At 45.9% G+C, this 14017-nt stretch overlaps 1 long non-coding RNA gene across 1 annotated transcript; it reads left to right on the top strand.

Annotated features, from left to right (window-relative positions):
• Positions 1-2132: 2132 nt before the first annotated feature.
• LOC116480418 (uncharacterized) lies at positions 2133-8587 on the top strand. Its single transcript, XR_004251291.1, has 3 exons — positions 2133-2288; positions 4036-4268; positions 7458-8587. It is a non-coding gene; the product is annotated as an uncharacterized LOC116480418 (long non-coding RNA).
• The last annotated feature ends 5430 nt before the right edge of the window (positions 8588-14017 follow it).

Genomic DNA, 14017 nt, shown 5'->3' with positions numbered 1-14017 from the left:
GTAAATGATAATACAGATGGTATCATCTATATTCAGCTTGAAGAGAAAGAAGAACACCAACACTCCAAAAGTAGAAAGTACATAGTCCCAAACCTAAATTCCTTTCAATCAGATAAATTTAGCTTTTTGAAAAGCTTCCTACCTGGCCTTTATTTTTCTCATGTGTCCCTTCAGACCAGTGAAAATGTAACCACTAGCATCCATCCTGGGCTTGCTTTTGAGACACTCTAACCTATCCATCTTTTTCATTCTAGAAAATTCTCACCCACCCTTCAAGATCAGTTCTTGAGTGAAGTATTTGCTGACTCCTGAGGCAGAGGTAGTCGCTATCCCTTTGTGTATCTCCTTGTTACGACAAAACATATATCGATTTTTGAAGGTGATTTCTTGGGCACATGGAACAGGGAATCACTAAAGCCCCTTCAAAATCCTCTTAAGCAGGCCGGGCAGAGGGGCTCACACCTGGAATCCCAGCACTTTGGGAGGCCAAGGCCGCGGATCACTGCAGGTCAGGAGTTCGAGACCAGCCTGACCAACATGGTGAAACCCCCGTCTCTACTAAAAATACAAAAATTAGCTGGGCGTGGTGGCAGGTGCCTGTAATCCCAGCTACTTGGGAGGCTGAGGCAGGAGAATTGCTTGACCCCAGGAGGTGGAGGTTGCAGTGAGCTGAGATTGCACCACTGCACTCCAGCCTGGGTGACAGAGCCAGACTCTATCTCAAAAAAAAAAAAAAAAATCCTCAGGCGGTGGGCAGTGGCTCATGCCTGTCATCCCAGCACTTTGGAAGGCCGAGGCGGGCAGATCTCCTGAGGTCAGGAGTTCGAGACCAGCCTGACCAACATGGTGAAACCCCATCTCTACTAAAAATACAGAAATTAGCCAGGCATGGTGGCATGTGCCTGTAATCCCAGTCACTCAAGAGGCTGAGGCAGGAGAATCGCTTGAACCTGGGAGGCAGACATTGCAGTGAGCCGAGATGGCGCCACTGCACTCCAGCCTGGGCGACAGAGTGAAACTCCATCTCAAAAAAAAAAAAAAATCCTCTTAAATAGCCTGTCTTCTCCCACATTTTCATTCCCTATGGCAGCTGCTCTTCCCTCTATTTCTCTTTAAAAAACATCTTTGGCCAGGCACAGTGGCTCATGCCTGTAATTCCAGCACTTTGGGAGGCTGAAGTAGGTGAATCACTTGACCCCAGTAGGAGGAGGTTGCAGTGAGCCGAGATTGCACCACTACACTCCAGCCTTGGGCGACAGAGCAAGATCTGTCTCAAAAAAAAAAAAAACAAAAACAAACCAAAAAAAAGCAAAACGTCTTCAGCCCTTCTGGGCACACTTCTACGTCCCCGCTACCGAAAACTGCGCTGGTGCACTGGAAGAGAGTCCAGTGAAAGCTACATCTGTCCTCAGCCCAAACGATAAGCCGCAGTGCCTGAGCCATGCCCTCATCCAGCATGACAGTGAGCTGTCTACCCAAAGTCTGTGGTCCCAAGTCAACGATGAGGGACTCATAGCAGAAAGATCTAAGGCCTTGCACATATGCACGTTTTAAAAACAATGAAACAATGAATAAAAGTTCTGTAGTGACGGCCAGTAGTGACAGTCCACCAGGGGACTTCCTGGTACTTTCCCCTGTTTCATACTTTTCTTGTTACTATAATCACAGTCTCTACCTTCTCTAGAAAGATGACTAAAACATGTTTAGGACATCTGGGCAGCTGTACTGAGATTCCAGCATGTGGCAATCCAGCCATTACGGGAGCTGCACTACTGAAGCACAGGTGCGTCCTGCCCGCTCTGAAGCCCAGTTAGGAGGCAGGGGTCTTTGATGGTGGAACAGAGTGGACCCTGCTGTGCATGATGTACCCAGGCTGTGTCATCTGCATTTGTGGCTTGTCCCATGACCCTTTGGCCCATCCTGCTGTAAGGGTAGCTGTTGGTCAGGGTTGAGAGGTCAGAGAGGAGTGGGCAGGTAGCTTCAGGCCCCATGGTGGTGTTGGCCTGGGCACCTGTTGGATCAACTCAATAGCTGTACCCTGGAGTTCCTGGAAGCTGCCTTCTGCTCAGCCGGGCCTGCTCGTGGACGGAGCCCATGCCAGCTACATGTGCCAAGGAAGCCACAGCTTGGCTAGTGAGCAATGCAATTCTGGGAATGTTCAGGTTCTCTCTGTTCTTTCCTCTCTTGCAAACCATGGGCACCTTTGGGTCCCTTGGGGGTCACTATGTTACACCTGCTTTTTATCTGTCTGGGCAAGAGCTGCTCAAGCCACACCTTGTGACACTAAGGTAAGAGCAGAAGGTTGCGGAGTGTGCAGGCTGGGGTGTGTGCTAAGGCCCTGTGTGCTGGATTACTCCTTGTGTGTCTCATTGCTTACAGGATTTTTTTTTTTTTTTGAGACAGGGTCTCACTGTGTCACCCAGGCTGGAATGCAGTGGTGTGAACATAGCTCACTGCAGCCTCAGACTCCTGACCTCAAGCAATCCTCCCGCCTTAGCCTTCCAGGTGCTTGAGGTGAGAAACAGACTTTTTCTCCTTTAAGAATTCATTATTTCTCCCCTTGGGCTGTTTGTTCAAACCCACACAGGAGCAGGAACATTGCTTTCAATTGCCAAAGAAATGACATAATGATCCCGATGATCAAAATGTCAAGAACACAGTGTCTTGGGCTGAGATGGTGAAGGCAGCATTCAGGCAGCGATGATTTGGGGTGATAGGAGTGGCTGGGGGGAGACTAAGGCCTCCCTTCTTGTAGGATGGGACTCGGTCTTTCCTCTGCCTCATTGCTATTATTGTCTTGTTTTATTTTTGCTTTTGTTTGTTTGGGTAGGTGAAAAGGCAGGTCGAGTGAAGAAGAGCAGGATGGTTCATTTTTATCAAGCATCACCTGATTCAAAATGTAGCCACTGAAAAGAAGCAATTGTTTTTGGCCTGCGTCTCTGAGGATAAGACAGTGCGTGGGTGATGGATGCAGCCCAGGTGGGAGCTGTCTGCAAATAACCTAGCTGTTTCCTGTGGCCCTGGCCATCCTGCTGCCCTCAGCTGCTCCCACGGAGGCCACCTGCTCCCCTAACACTGAGCTGCTCACCTAGTCCAGCCACCAGCGACGGTCCCCGGCCTTTGAGGTGTCTGTTCTCTCCTCTCTCACTCCGCTGCCACTGGCTTCCAGTGCTCTCCAGCCTGTATAGAAACTTCTCACTACTCTGCCCTCGCCCTTTTAGCAGGCTCCTTATGCTGCTGACTCCACCTCCCAGGCAAATCATTCTAATTTAATTCTTTACAAGTATTCTCCCTCCTGGAGTGCTGGGCTCCACCATGGGGTCGAGTCAGGGCACATCACCCACAGCTTTCCAGACACCCAGGGCCCAGGGCCCGTCCTGCTGTGAGCGTGGCTCCTTCAGCCTTCTTCCTTCTTCGCCTGTGGGGAGTTAGACATCTGCGAACCTCGTGCTCAATCCCCGCCTCTGTCAGGGCCTGCTAAGCCCATAAGACATATCTGCATGTGTCAGAATATGTGCAAGCTTTTGACAGGATTCCAGTTCTTCCCCATGGAGCTTTTGGCAAACGAAGGGTGTGGTTCAACAGCTGGTCTGATGTCCCTTTAACCTCCCCCACACCAGCACACCAGGACTGTCTCTGTCTCCACATTCCAGCATATCTGGGTCTCAGCTTTGATGCAATCAGACACTGTTGCTGAAGTTTTTATGTTTATATGACAGAAGAAGCTGTCACCCCTCCCCTGCCCCCCCGCCCCCACCCACCTGTTATAAGAAAGGGCTTCAAGGTCTTGAGACCACATGCAGGGGATGGGAAAGCTGACATTAAAGGGGAATGAGGTCTTCCTGTGATTCCAGCAGCCTCAGGAGGAGAACGTCAGAAACCGAAAGCTCCTCTGCCCAGGGATGGGGACCCGCTGACTTCAAGAGCAGAACAGGTGCCTGGCTAGTGGGGGAATTCCCCACTGTGGACTTAAACTCCAGTGTCTCCGAGAACACAACCAACATTTGTCTTTAGGAGATGTGCTTGTTTGAGTAGATGAGCTGGTGAAAAACCCAGCTGGCCTGCAGCCCTCCCGGCAGATGCTGGAAAGGAAACCTGACTGGGGGATGCCGCCCACCCTGGTCCCCAGAGAGCTGCGTTGTTTCCTCCCGCCGAGGCCTTTGGATCCGGCCACAGCAGGCATCCCTGGGCACCTGGCTGAAGCTGGAAACTCGGGATAAGAATGGAAGCCCTGGAAGGGAAGAAGAACCGAGCAGTGAGCTTGCCCTGTGAGAAGGGGTGGAGCTCTTCAGAGGTCGGGGGTGAATTTATGAGACACCTGAGGAAATGGAGGCTGTGCTGGAATAGGGGAGCCTGGATGAAAATCAGAGAATGAGAAGGCCGGGTTCAGAAGGGTGGCAAAGTCCCTGGGCGTCCCCGTCGAGGGGGATGACGTCATCCAGGGCCACGAGGAGGACCAAGCCTTTAGGCGGAACCTTAGTATTTACCCTCCTGTGTTGTAATTCTGCCTTATTGTGGCTTTCTAAAAATTGCGGAAAGATGTACATAAGAGTTAGCATTTTAACCATTTTCAAGTATACAATTCAGTGGCAGTAAGCACATTCACGATGTTGTGCAACCATTACCCCACTGATTTCCAGAACTTTTCATCATTCCAAATGCAAACTCTGTACCCATTAAGCAATATTCCCCTTTCCCCCCAAACCCCCAACCCTGCAGCCCCTGGCGACCTCTGCTCTACTTTCTATCTCTTTGAATTTGACTACTCTAGGTATCTCAGATACTCAGATAAAGGGAATCATATAATGTTTTTCCTTTTGTATTTGGCTTATTTCACTTAGCATGTTTTCAAGGTTCATTCACGGTGCAGAATATATCCAAATGGCATTCCTTTTAAAGGCTGAATAGTATTCCATTATATGTAGACACTACCTGACAGTCAATGAATGGGCTCGCTGCCATATGTGCATAGAAACCCATGCTGTGGCTTTTTTTTTTTTTTTTTTTTTTTTGGAGTCAGTGTCTTGCTCTGTCGCTCAAGCTGCAGTGCAGTGGCATGATCTCAGCTCATTGCAACCTCCACCTCACAGGGTTTAAGCGATTTTCATGCCTCAGCCTCTCAAGTAGCTGGGACTACAGAGGCACACCATCATGCCTGGCTAATTTGTATATTTTTAGTAGAGACGGGGTTTCGCCATGTTGGCCAGGCTGGTCTCAAACTCCTGACCTCAGGTGATCCACCCGCCTCAGCCTCCCAAAGTGCTGGGATTACAGGTGTGAGCCACCACGCCTGGCCTGATTTACAGTATTTGAAATCAAATCCATCCTCAGCATTTCCCCAAGGGGATCAGGGCAGGGCACCCAGCAACATGCTTCCTTTAGGTGTGTTGCAGAAGCTTAGCTACTGACACGATGCTCTCTCCTGTTGCATTTAAAACTGGAAACAACTGAAATGGTCAGCAAAGTGAGATGGCTGTGGAAATCATGGTCCATTTATATTAGCCTTCACCAATAATGTCCAAGATTTTTTAGTGAGATGGGCAAAACTCTCATGATATAAAATTGAATACAAAAAAAGCAGATGACAAAAGACATATATAATGTTATACATTTGTAATACATCTTAATACATCTCTTTCCTACATATATATACGTATATATATGTACATACATATGTACATATATATACATGCAGGAAATGATAGTGCATTGTGGTGAGATATATGTATATATATAAAAGCAGGAAAGAGATGTGTTAAGTATAGTTTGTCTCTGGAAGATGGGGTGAGGAATAGTTTTTGTCTTTTCTAAATTTTTCATAATTTTTTTTACAGTAAGCATACATTATTTGCATAATCAGAAAAAAAGCACTGTACATGTGGAAGTGGCAGGTATGCATGCGTACATCCAGCACTGTTCCATCTGGCCAGAGAATCCTGTGTCATCTCCTTACATTCATCTCTGGGTGGTCACCCATGTCAGGACCGTGAGGGGCCCATGAAAGAGCCAAAAAGAATCCTCAAAAAATATCTACTCACTAAATTCTCCGCATAACCTGGTCTCAGGAAGGAAAGGGTGGAATCTTGTTACCATATTAGCAAGAGTGGCTGTGCACACGCTTGCAGGGAAGAACTTCCCTATTATGACACTATTTTTAAAAACAGGCTTTCCCGTACTTAATCTATTTTGTACATGATCCTCTCTCTGCCCCTCCCCATCCTACAAAAAAGAAGACATTCGTTTTTATGTGTGTGTTAATGGTAATTCTGTTGGTAAGGTTAGGTCCTATTGCCTGGCCACAAAGGGGAACCCATTTAAGACCTCTGTCCCTTGTGGTTCCATGGCCTAGGAAGGCATGCATAGGAAGGCAGTCACCACACAGTCCAGGAAGAGAGCCTGACGTTCCCACTCAGCTACCGGTTCACTTGGGTTAAAAAACGTCATGGGCAGACAGGCTGGCCAAGTTCTCTTTGGATTCAATAGCAATGTGGTTTATTCTTATATATTTACCTATGCATATTGTATTTCATGAGAACAGGCTTCAAGATGGTATGCTAGCATTTGTTTGCTTTTATTTATTACATTTGTAAGTACTGGTTTATAAAATTTTATACTGTAATAAGATGTTAAAAACAAATCAGAAGAAAAGTAGAAGGAAAGGAGGCCGGGGAACTTAGTGTGCAGAACACTCGCCATAAGGCCTTGCAGAGTTACCAAGGTTGGATGGAAAACTCAGCCGGGAGCTTCCTAGTGGTTAAGGAGGATCCCAAACAGAGGGTCACCTTAGAGCTGATTCAGCTAGGAGAGGACCATGAAGCAAGCACTCTTGCTTGGTGGACTCTAACCATCTTAAAACACTGTCAACCAATAATTGAAAACTCACCCGGAGTCCAACAACAGCCACGTGCAGACACAATCTCCTGGGGTAAGCAGAGAGGACAGAGACACATCCCAGCTGCCAGATTCATTGCTGCTATCTTCTGAGAAGCTGGCAGTCAATACCAGGAACTGAACAGCGCCCAGAGAACAGCAAACTAGGGCTGGGTTTTAAAAAGCTCTTGCCCAACTTTATAAAGTCTAAACGAGTTTTGGTTTTATCCTAAAATGTTGGTAAAATTCCTTAGCCTGGTATTCAAGCCCACCACAAGCCAACACCAACAAATATATATAGCCTTGGTCCCATTTCTCCACATCACCTGTCATTCCAGTTGAACACTGGCCTCAGGCTCGCCGTGCCTGCTATTTCGCATCCCTTCCCCTTCTTTGCACAACTCTTTCCTTTAACCTAGAATGATCTCCAGAATGATCTCCAGATGGGGTCCTCTGGGGCCCAAGGGAAGCCCCACCTAGAAGAGAATGTTAGAGCATTCACAAGGATCTCTTTTACTGATAAGAACACCAAAGCCCCTTGTGGGATAATTAATGAATTTCTCTTCTATTTCCGTTTTCTCTTCTAGGAGGACAGCACATTGCACCCTCACCTCCTTTGCAGTTAAGTGTGAAATAGTGCCAATAGAGTGTGAAAGAAAAGAAAGAAGATGGTTCACCTCCAAAGAAGGTGATTCCCCACTGCTGTGTCCCTTCTATCAACTTGATACAAAAAAACACAATGGCCCCGGGAACCACGTGTTGAGATGAGAGAGCTAAAAGATGGAAAGAGACTGGAGCCCTGAGTCACCACCTGGAGGAAAACTACCCACCCATCAGGAATTTCTACTACACATTTGGGAGTTTTTGGGTTACAGCAGCTACTTTAACTAAAACACCCAGAGACAAGAGCTATTACTGCACAAATTGCTTAAGTTACCTTTTTGTATGTTTGGGTCCTCTCTGTTCGATGAGACTGCGTGTTCCTTTGAAGCACATCTATTTAAAATTCTTATATCCCCAGAGAGCCTAGCAGAGAGTATGCACGGAGTGAGTCTTCAGTAAATGCTGAGCAAATAAGCTCCTAATGGATGAAACTGGGTCTTCGAAGTTTGTTCTGACCAGTACTTAGTATAGGATTTTGTGCTGTTGGTCACTTTTCATAAAGGTTCTTGCTATTAAGGAACTTGACATCCAATGTACTCATAGAGAGTAGAAATTCAGGGGAAACGAATAGAAATGTCCAAAAATCCATTTAAAATTTCACTGACAGGTATTTATCTCTTTAATCCTGGAAGTTGTTGCATGTAAGGGAAGGTTCAGTAGAATGAAAACAGGACTGTGAGCTGGGAGGAGATTTGGGGTCTCTTAGCCAACTCTGCCACAAATTGTGTTACCTTCAACTTCCCTGCCTGTAAAATGAAGTCAGTGGTCCCTAAAATGAAATTCGGACTAATGGCAAATTTGATTATACATCGATAGGTTCCCCATGTGATTTTAACACACAAATCAGATTTTGGAACCATTAGGTAGGTGATCTTATCTTATGAGTCTGTCTTTTTCAACATGGAAAAATAAATTTGCTTTGCTGACCAAAGGCTGTGTAACTTAGAACTGGAAAGAGACATGGAATTGAATAACCCATCTCTAAGGGGCAAAAAAATGAAACACCTTTAGTTCGTTCAAAGATGAAATGGAAAAATAAACATGTTTTAAGATGACTTGGTACAGAAAATATTTTCTTTGCCAGGATATTAGAGAATTTGCTGAAAGTTATTAAACAGGAGAGTCAAAGGTTTCATTACAGGAACTTAATAAATATTTGTTTATTAGCTGATTAATGTGCTGATCCAAGCAGAGAAGGAATCTTGTCTTTGTTTTAAAGTCAGGATTTCTAATTTCCCTTTCAGGATAAAAATGTGCTCTGTGTTCAGCTAAGCAACCTAAACTGTCTATTCCCTTATTCAAACAAACACCAAAAAGGATTGAATGTATCCTCTGGCAACCAAAGATAATACTCCCAGGTCAAGCTTCTTTCAGGCAGATATTAATGGCTACTTTTAGTTATTGAAAAATATTGCATAATTCATGCACTGTGCTTGATGAAGCAGATCCAAACTCTGGGGCCCTCAGAAATTTGAGGCAGAATTCCTTACTCTTTGAGGGTGTCTTCGTTCCCCACCCTGGGTGTTTATCATGGCTCTGAGCGAAACCCAAAGGATGACAATGGCACAGCTTTTCAAAAAAGCGATCATCCAATGTCCTTTCTAAAGTGCAACAGTCAGAACTATTGATTCTGAAATGGAGCCATTTCCAGTGCACCAAAGAAGTGATATATTATAGAATTAGAATATGTCTTCTATTCAGCACACTCCAAATCACTCTCTATTCAGACATACTCAGAATGTATTTTTATTCAACATATTCAAAATGTTCATCCTTCGAAAAGTGCTTCCCCCATTAGCCAGGCCCCTGCAAGTCAGTTGTTCCCACCTTTATTCCGCTGATGTGGAGGTCATTTGAATGCTGTTTGCTCTGTTAAGATGCTGTCATTTGAACAATACACTCACATTTCAGGCAAATTTGAATCATGCAAATTTTAAATAATGCTATGTAAAATAGCAATAAAATACTACTGGAGATTGCTCAATTTCAAAATGGACAACATTTGAAATAGTCCGAATTCCTCCAAATTTGCATGATTTATCCGGAATGGCATAACAAATCCAGAGCACAGCCAGTGAAACGTACATCGTGTTTGGACCCTGGTCTGGCGGCTGTGCCACAGTTGTGGTAAACAGAAGCCTCCACAGGGAAACCTCCACAGGCCTTGGTCAGTATGACGGGCAGTAGTACAATGAATCGAAGCAGGTGTTTTCCTGAGTGATTTTTGTGGCTATAGTGCTGTTTTGTTTTTTTTAAATTCATTGTGTTAATAATTTAATATTTTTTCTATCCTATGAAAGTATCATGTAAGCTTTTATAACATGGTGGCACTGAAAACGTGCTGTAAATTATACTCCATTCAGTATGACAGGGGAATGGTTCCAGGACCCCCGGCACCTTCCACCCCAGGATACCAACATCTGCAATGCTCAACTAACTGCTAGAAAATGGCCTACGATCTACATAGAACCTACTTACATCTTCCAGTATACATTTTTTTTTTTTTTTTTGAGACGGAGTCTAGCTCTGTCTCCCAGGCTGGAGTACAATGGCACGATCTCAGTTCACTGCAGCCTCCACCTCCCAGGTTCAAGCAATTCTCCTGTCTCAGCCTCCCAAGTAGCTGGGATTACAGGCACATGCCTCCATGCCCAGCTATTTTTTTTTCTATTTTTAGTAGAGACTGGTTTCACCATGTTGGCCAGACTTATCTCGAACTCCTGACCTCAAGTGACCCACCTACCTCGGCCTCCCAAAGTGCTGGGTTTACAGGCATGAGCCACCATGCCCAGCCCCTTCCCATATACTTTAAATCAACTCTAAATTACTTATAATATCTAATTCAATATAAATCGTATGTATATAGTTGTTATACTGTTTGGCGTAGGGAATAATGGCAAGATAAAGCCTGTACATGTTCAATACAGACAAAACCATCTTTTTTTTGCTTGCTTTTTGAATACTTTCCATCCATGGTTAGTTGAATTTGAGAATATTGAACTCCTGGATACCGAGGGCCAACTGTAGTATGAAGTGACCTTAGATGTGATAGACGAAGAAGGCCTGTCACTGGTTGTGATCCATCGTGCCATTAATTTGGGAGAAAGACTCTGCAAAATAAAAGAGATTGTGCTAGGACGTGTTTTGAAGCATCTTTAAAGCAAGTATACCATGAATATAGATGTAGGCACTCTGAGAACATATTCCCTTCCTGTCTTGTGATTATCTATAGGAAAATTAGACTTAGATTCGGCCATCTTGGATGATGCCTTTCTTCCGGAATGTGGCTACCTTTAAACTATTTTCATGTGAATATAGTGCATGTGCTTCCTAGATTGTAATCTCCTCAGAAGGAAGCAGAAACCATCTGTTGTTTTTATATCCCACGCTCCAGTTAGCTAACGACAATAATGGTGACATTGTGACAGTAGTTTACTGTTCACAAAGTGCTTCTGTCTCAGTTCACCCTTGTGACGACACTGCAAGGTGAGTTTTCTTGGTTTCTAAGTTTGATAGGTGAGGACCCAGAAGTGTAGAGAGAGTCATTGATTTGTCTGGGTCACTCAGCAACAAGTGGTGGGTAAGAAACTGGAGAATGGGAAGCTGCAGCCATGGGATGGGAAGCTACAGGCAGGGGATGGGAAGCTACAGGCATCCGAATGGGAAGCTGCAGGCATGGAATGAGAAGATACAGGCATCCGAATGGGAAGCTGCAGGCGTGGAACGGAAGCTACAGGCATCTGAATGGACTTCTTGCATCTGTCTCCCTTTGAAGCCCTGCATCTGATTCCGTCCTCTGGGTACAGGCATGTCTGGCAACACGGAGGATGAACACCTCTCACCCTGCCTCCCTGCTGCATGATCTTTTACTGTGGTCCCACACTGGTTCCTCAGAGCATCAGTTCATCAGGGGGACTCATCTGGGGCTGGCTGGTGAGCAAGAAGGGTCCCTGGTGTGCACTGATGTTCACTGAGTGGAAATGTGTCCCTTGGGATGGAGAGAAGTGGAGGGGCACACTCCATATCAAAGCAGAACTGTCATAGCTACCAGTCCCTGAGAAAGCAGCAGAAAAAGCCAGGGGACCACATTCTGTTTCCAGCCATAACGAGTCATGAGATCATGGAAAGACCCTTTAACCTCTCCAGCCTTAATTTCCTCATTTGTAAAATAAGAACAACACTTGTCTAAGCCACCTCACAAGACAGTTGTGAATGATGGGAATGGTTTCCTTCTAACGCATGCCACGCTTGGGCAGGGCTGCCCTGGGACCTCCAGTGAGCCTGCAGGAGAGAAGCCTCCTCCCCACACCGTGCCAACACACCCTCCCCACCCAGCCCCCACACTCCCCGGCTGGCACACAAGGGACTTCGTTATTATTGTTGTTTTAAAAAATGAATTCGGCATTTTGCATTTGAAGAATAAATAACAAATATTCTAGCTAGTCAAATAAACTGAAATACATATTTATAAGCCAACCTATTTTGTTAGTTTTTACAAATATAAAATTTTGCCCCCTTTTGGTCTATAAACTAAAATCTATACAATTATCTGAGTGTGAGGAGTGAAATCAGTTTTAAGAAATTTACTTTGGAGGCCAGGCACAGTGGCTCACTCCTGTAATCCCAGCACTTTGGGAGGCTGAGGCAGGTGGATCATTCGAGGTCAGGAGTTCGAGATCAGCCTGGCCAACATGGCGAAACCCCGTCTCTACTAAAAATACAAAAATTAGCTGGGTGTGGTGGCACCCACCTGTAATCCCAGCTACTTGGGAGGCTGAGTGGGGAGAATCAATTGAGCCTGGGAGGTGGAGTTTGTGGTGAGCCAAGATCGTGCCACTGCACTCCAGCCTGGGCGACAGAGTGAGACTCTGTCTCAAAACAAAACAAAACAAAACAAAACAAAACAAAACAAAAAAAACAAAAAAAAAAAAGAAAGAAAGAAATTTACTTTGGAAATGCCCAGAACAGGCAATTTAGATGAATTTATGAGGAATCTCTTTTCCTTGAGCCAAAGGTACCTAGGGTATAGCTTTACCAAACCATGGAGGTTTGTCAGGGAATGTGTCCTTGTCCTCCAGAAAACAAGGAGTGGCTCTGAAAGCAACACAGGAGAGAAGGAGGCTCACTCCGACAAACACACTTACAATCCCAGGAAGGGGGCGGGTGGGAAGCAGGCACACCCCCTTCTCCTCTTCTCAAGCCTCCACCAGTACCCCTTGTCCTTTGGTACCAGCCCTGCCCCTTCCTGGCTGCCTCTGGGGTGCATCTAATTTCGCCTGAGATAATATCTCTGTCAGTGGTTCTACGCTGTGGGCTTTGCTCTGGGGAAAGACAGCAATAAGTTTTGGGCTGTGGTCTTTTGATTCTGGTTGCTGGGAGTGCCACGTTGAAGGTGAGTCTCAGGCGAGCCGTGGCTCAGGGAGAGTAGTGAGCACCCATTCCACAGAGCTGCTTTCCCTTCTCTTGGGCCTGAAGTTCCCCTGGGAGGGTCTTGGCTGGCAGCCTGTGGCAACCAAGCTTCTTTGTTCAGTGTTAGACACACCAGAATTCGACACAAGTCAAGAGTGTGCAAGTGTATGTTTAGAGAAAGAGGGCTTTCCCTCTTACCGGTTGCATAAATGAGTTTAAAAGAATCTTCGAACTGCAGATGTTCTAGTATGTTTCTAGGTCCATCCACCACCCCCACTTACCCCCTTTGGTATACAGACCTGTTCTGAGGTTGGGTAAGGAGGCTTCAGAAGGCCCTGTGTCTTGCCCTAGGCCACTCAGACAATTGGTAGAAGAGACAGGCCTAGAACCGGTTTTCTGTACCCTCCCATCTTGGGACAGGGCTAGAATGCCCTGTTCCCACGAGGTGGGTCAGACTACGCAGGTCAGAACTCAGATAAGGCACCTGGGGAACACATGGAGAGGCCTTTGCCAAGAGCAGTGCAGCCTGAGAAACAGAATGAAATCTTTGAATGTTGTGGCTGCAGAAAGAGGCAATGTAATCGACTGCTATTGGAACCCAGGAAAGGAAGCTGGGAGCAGGCGATGTCGGAGATTGAGGTATTTGGTACCCAGGCCGCAGGCACTGGACCCCATTTTTGGGAACAGGCTTCTAACCCCTGGGAGGGTATCCAGCACTAAAAAAGTCAGAAGCTCAGTCCCACAGGGATGAAGTGGTTGGCAAGAGGCATAAATGGATATTCAGGTTCAAGAAATAGAGCTGGAACCTCATGATTACATCAAGGATGGGGCTTATGAGAGGAGGGGGGCAAAGAAACACCACAGGGTCCAAAAAAAGCTGTCTGAGTGTTGGGCCAACCCTGCTAGGCCCAGAGATAGGGGTGGTCCCAGAGGCGAGATGGGGGTTGAGCCTGCAGATTTGGGATAGTTAAGGGGATTGGTGCAGGGACAGAGGTGAAGGCTGCTGACCAGGCAGAACTTTGCACTGACTTTTAGCCCAGTGCTCTTTTCTATTAAATATTTATCTATTAGAAGT

The sequence above is a fragment of the Hylobates moloch genome, unplaced genomic scaffold (genome assembly GCF_009828535.3).
Source record: "Hylobates moloch isolate HMO894 unplaced genomic scaffold, HMol_V3 SCAFFOLD_3, whole genome shotgun sequence".
In the NCBI taxonomy this organism is placed as follows: domain Eukaryota; kingdom Metazoa; phylum Chordata; class Mammalia; order Primates; family Hylobatidae; genus Hylobates; species Hylobates moloch.
Note: the sequence above shows the minus strand (reverse complement) of the source record. Positions and strands in the feature narration are given on the sequence as shown.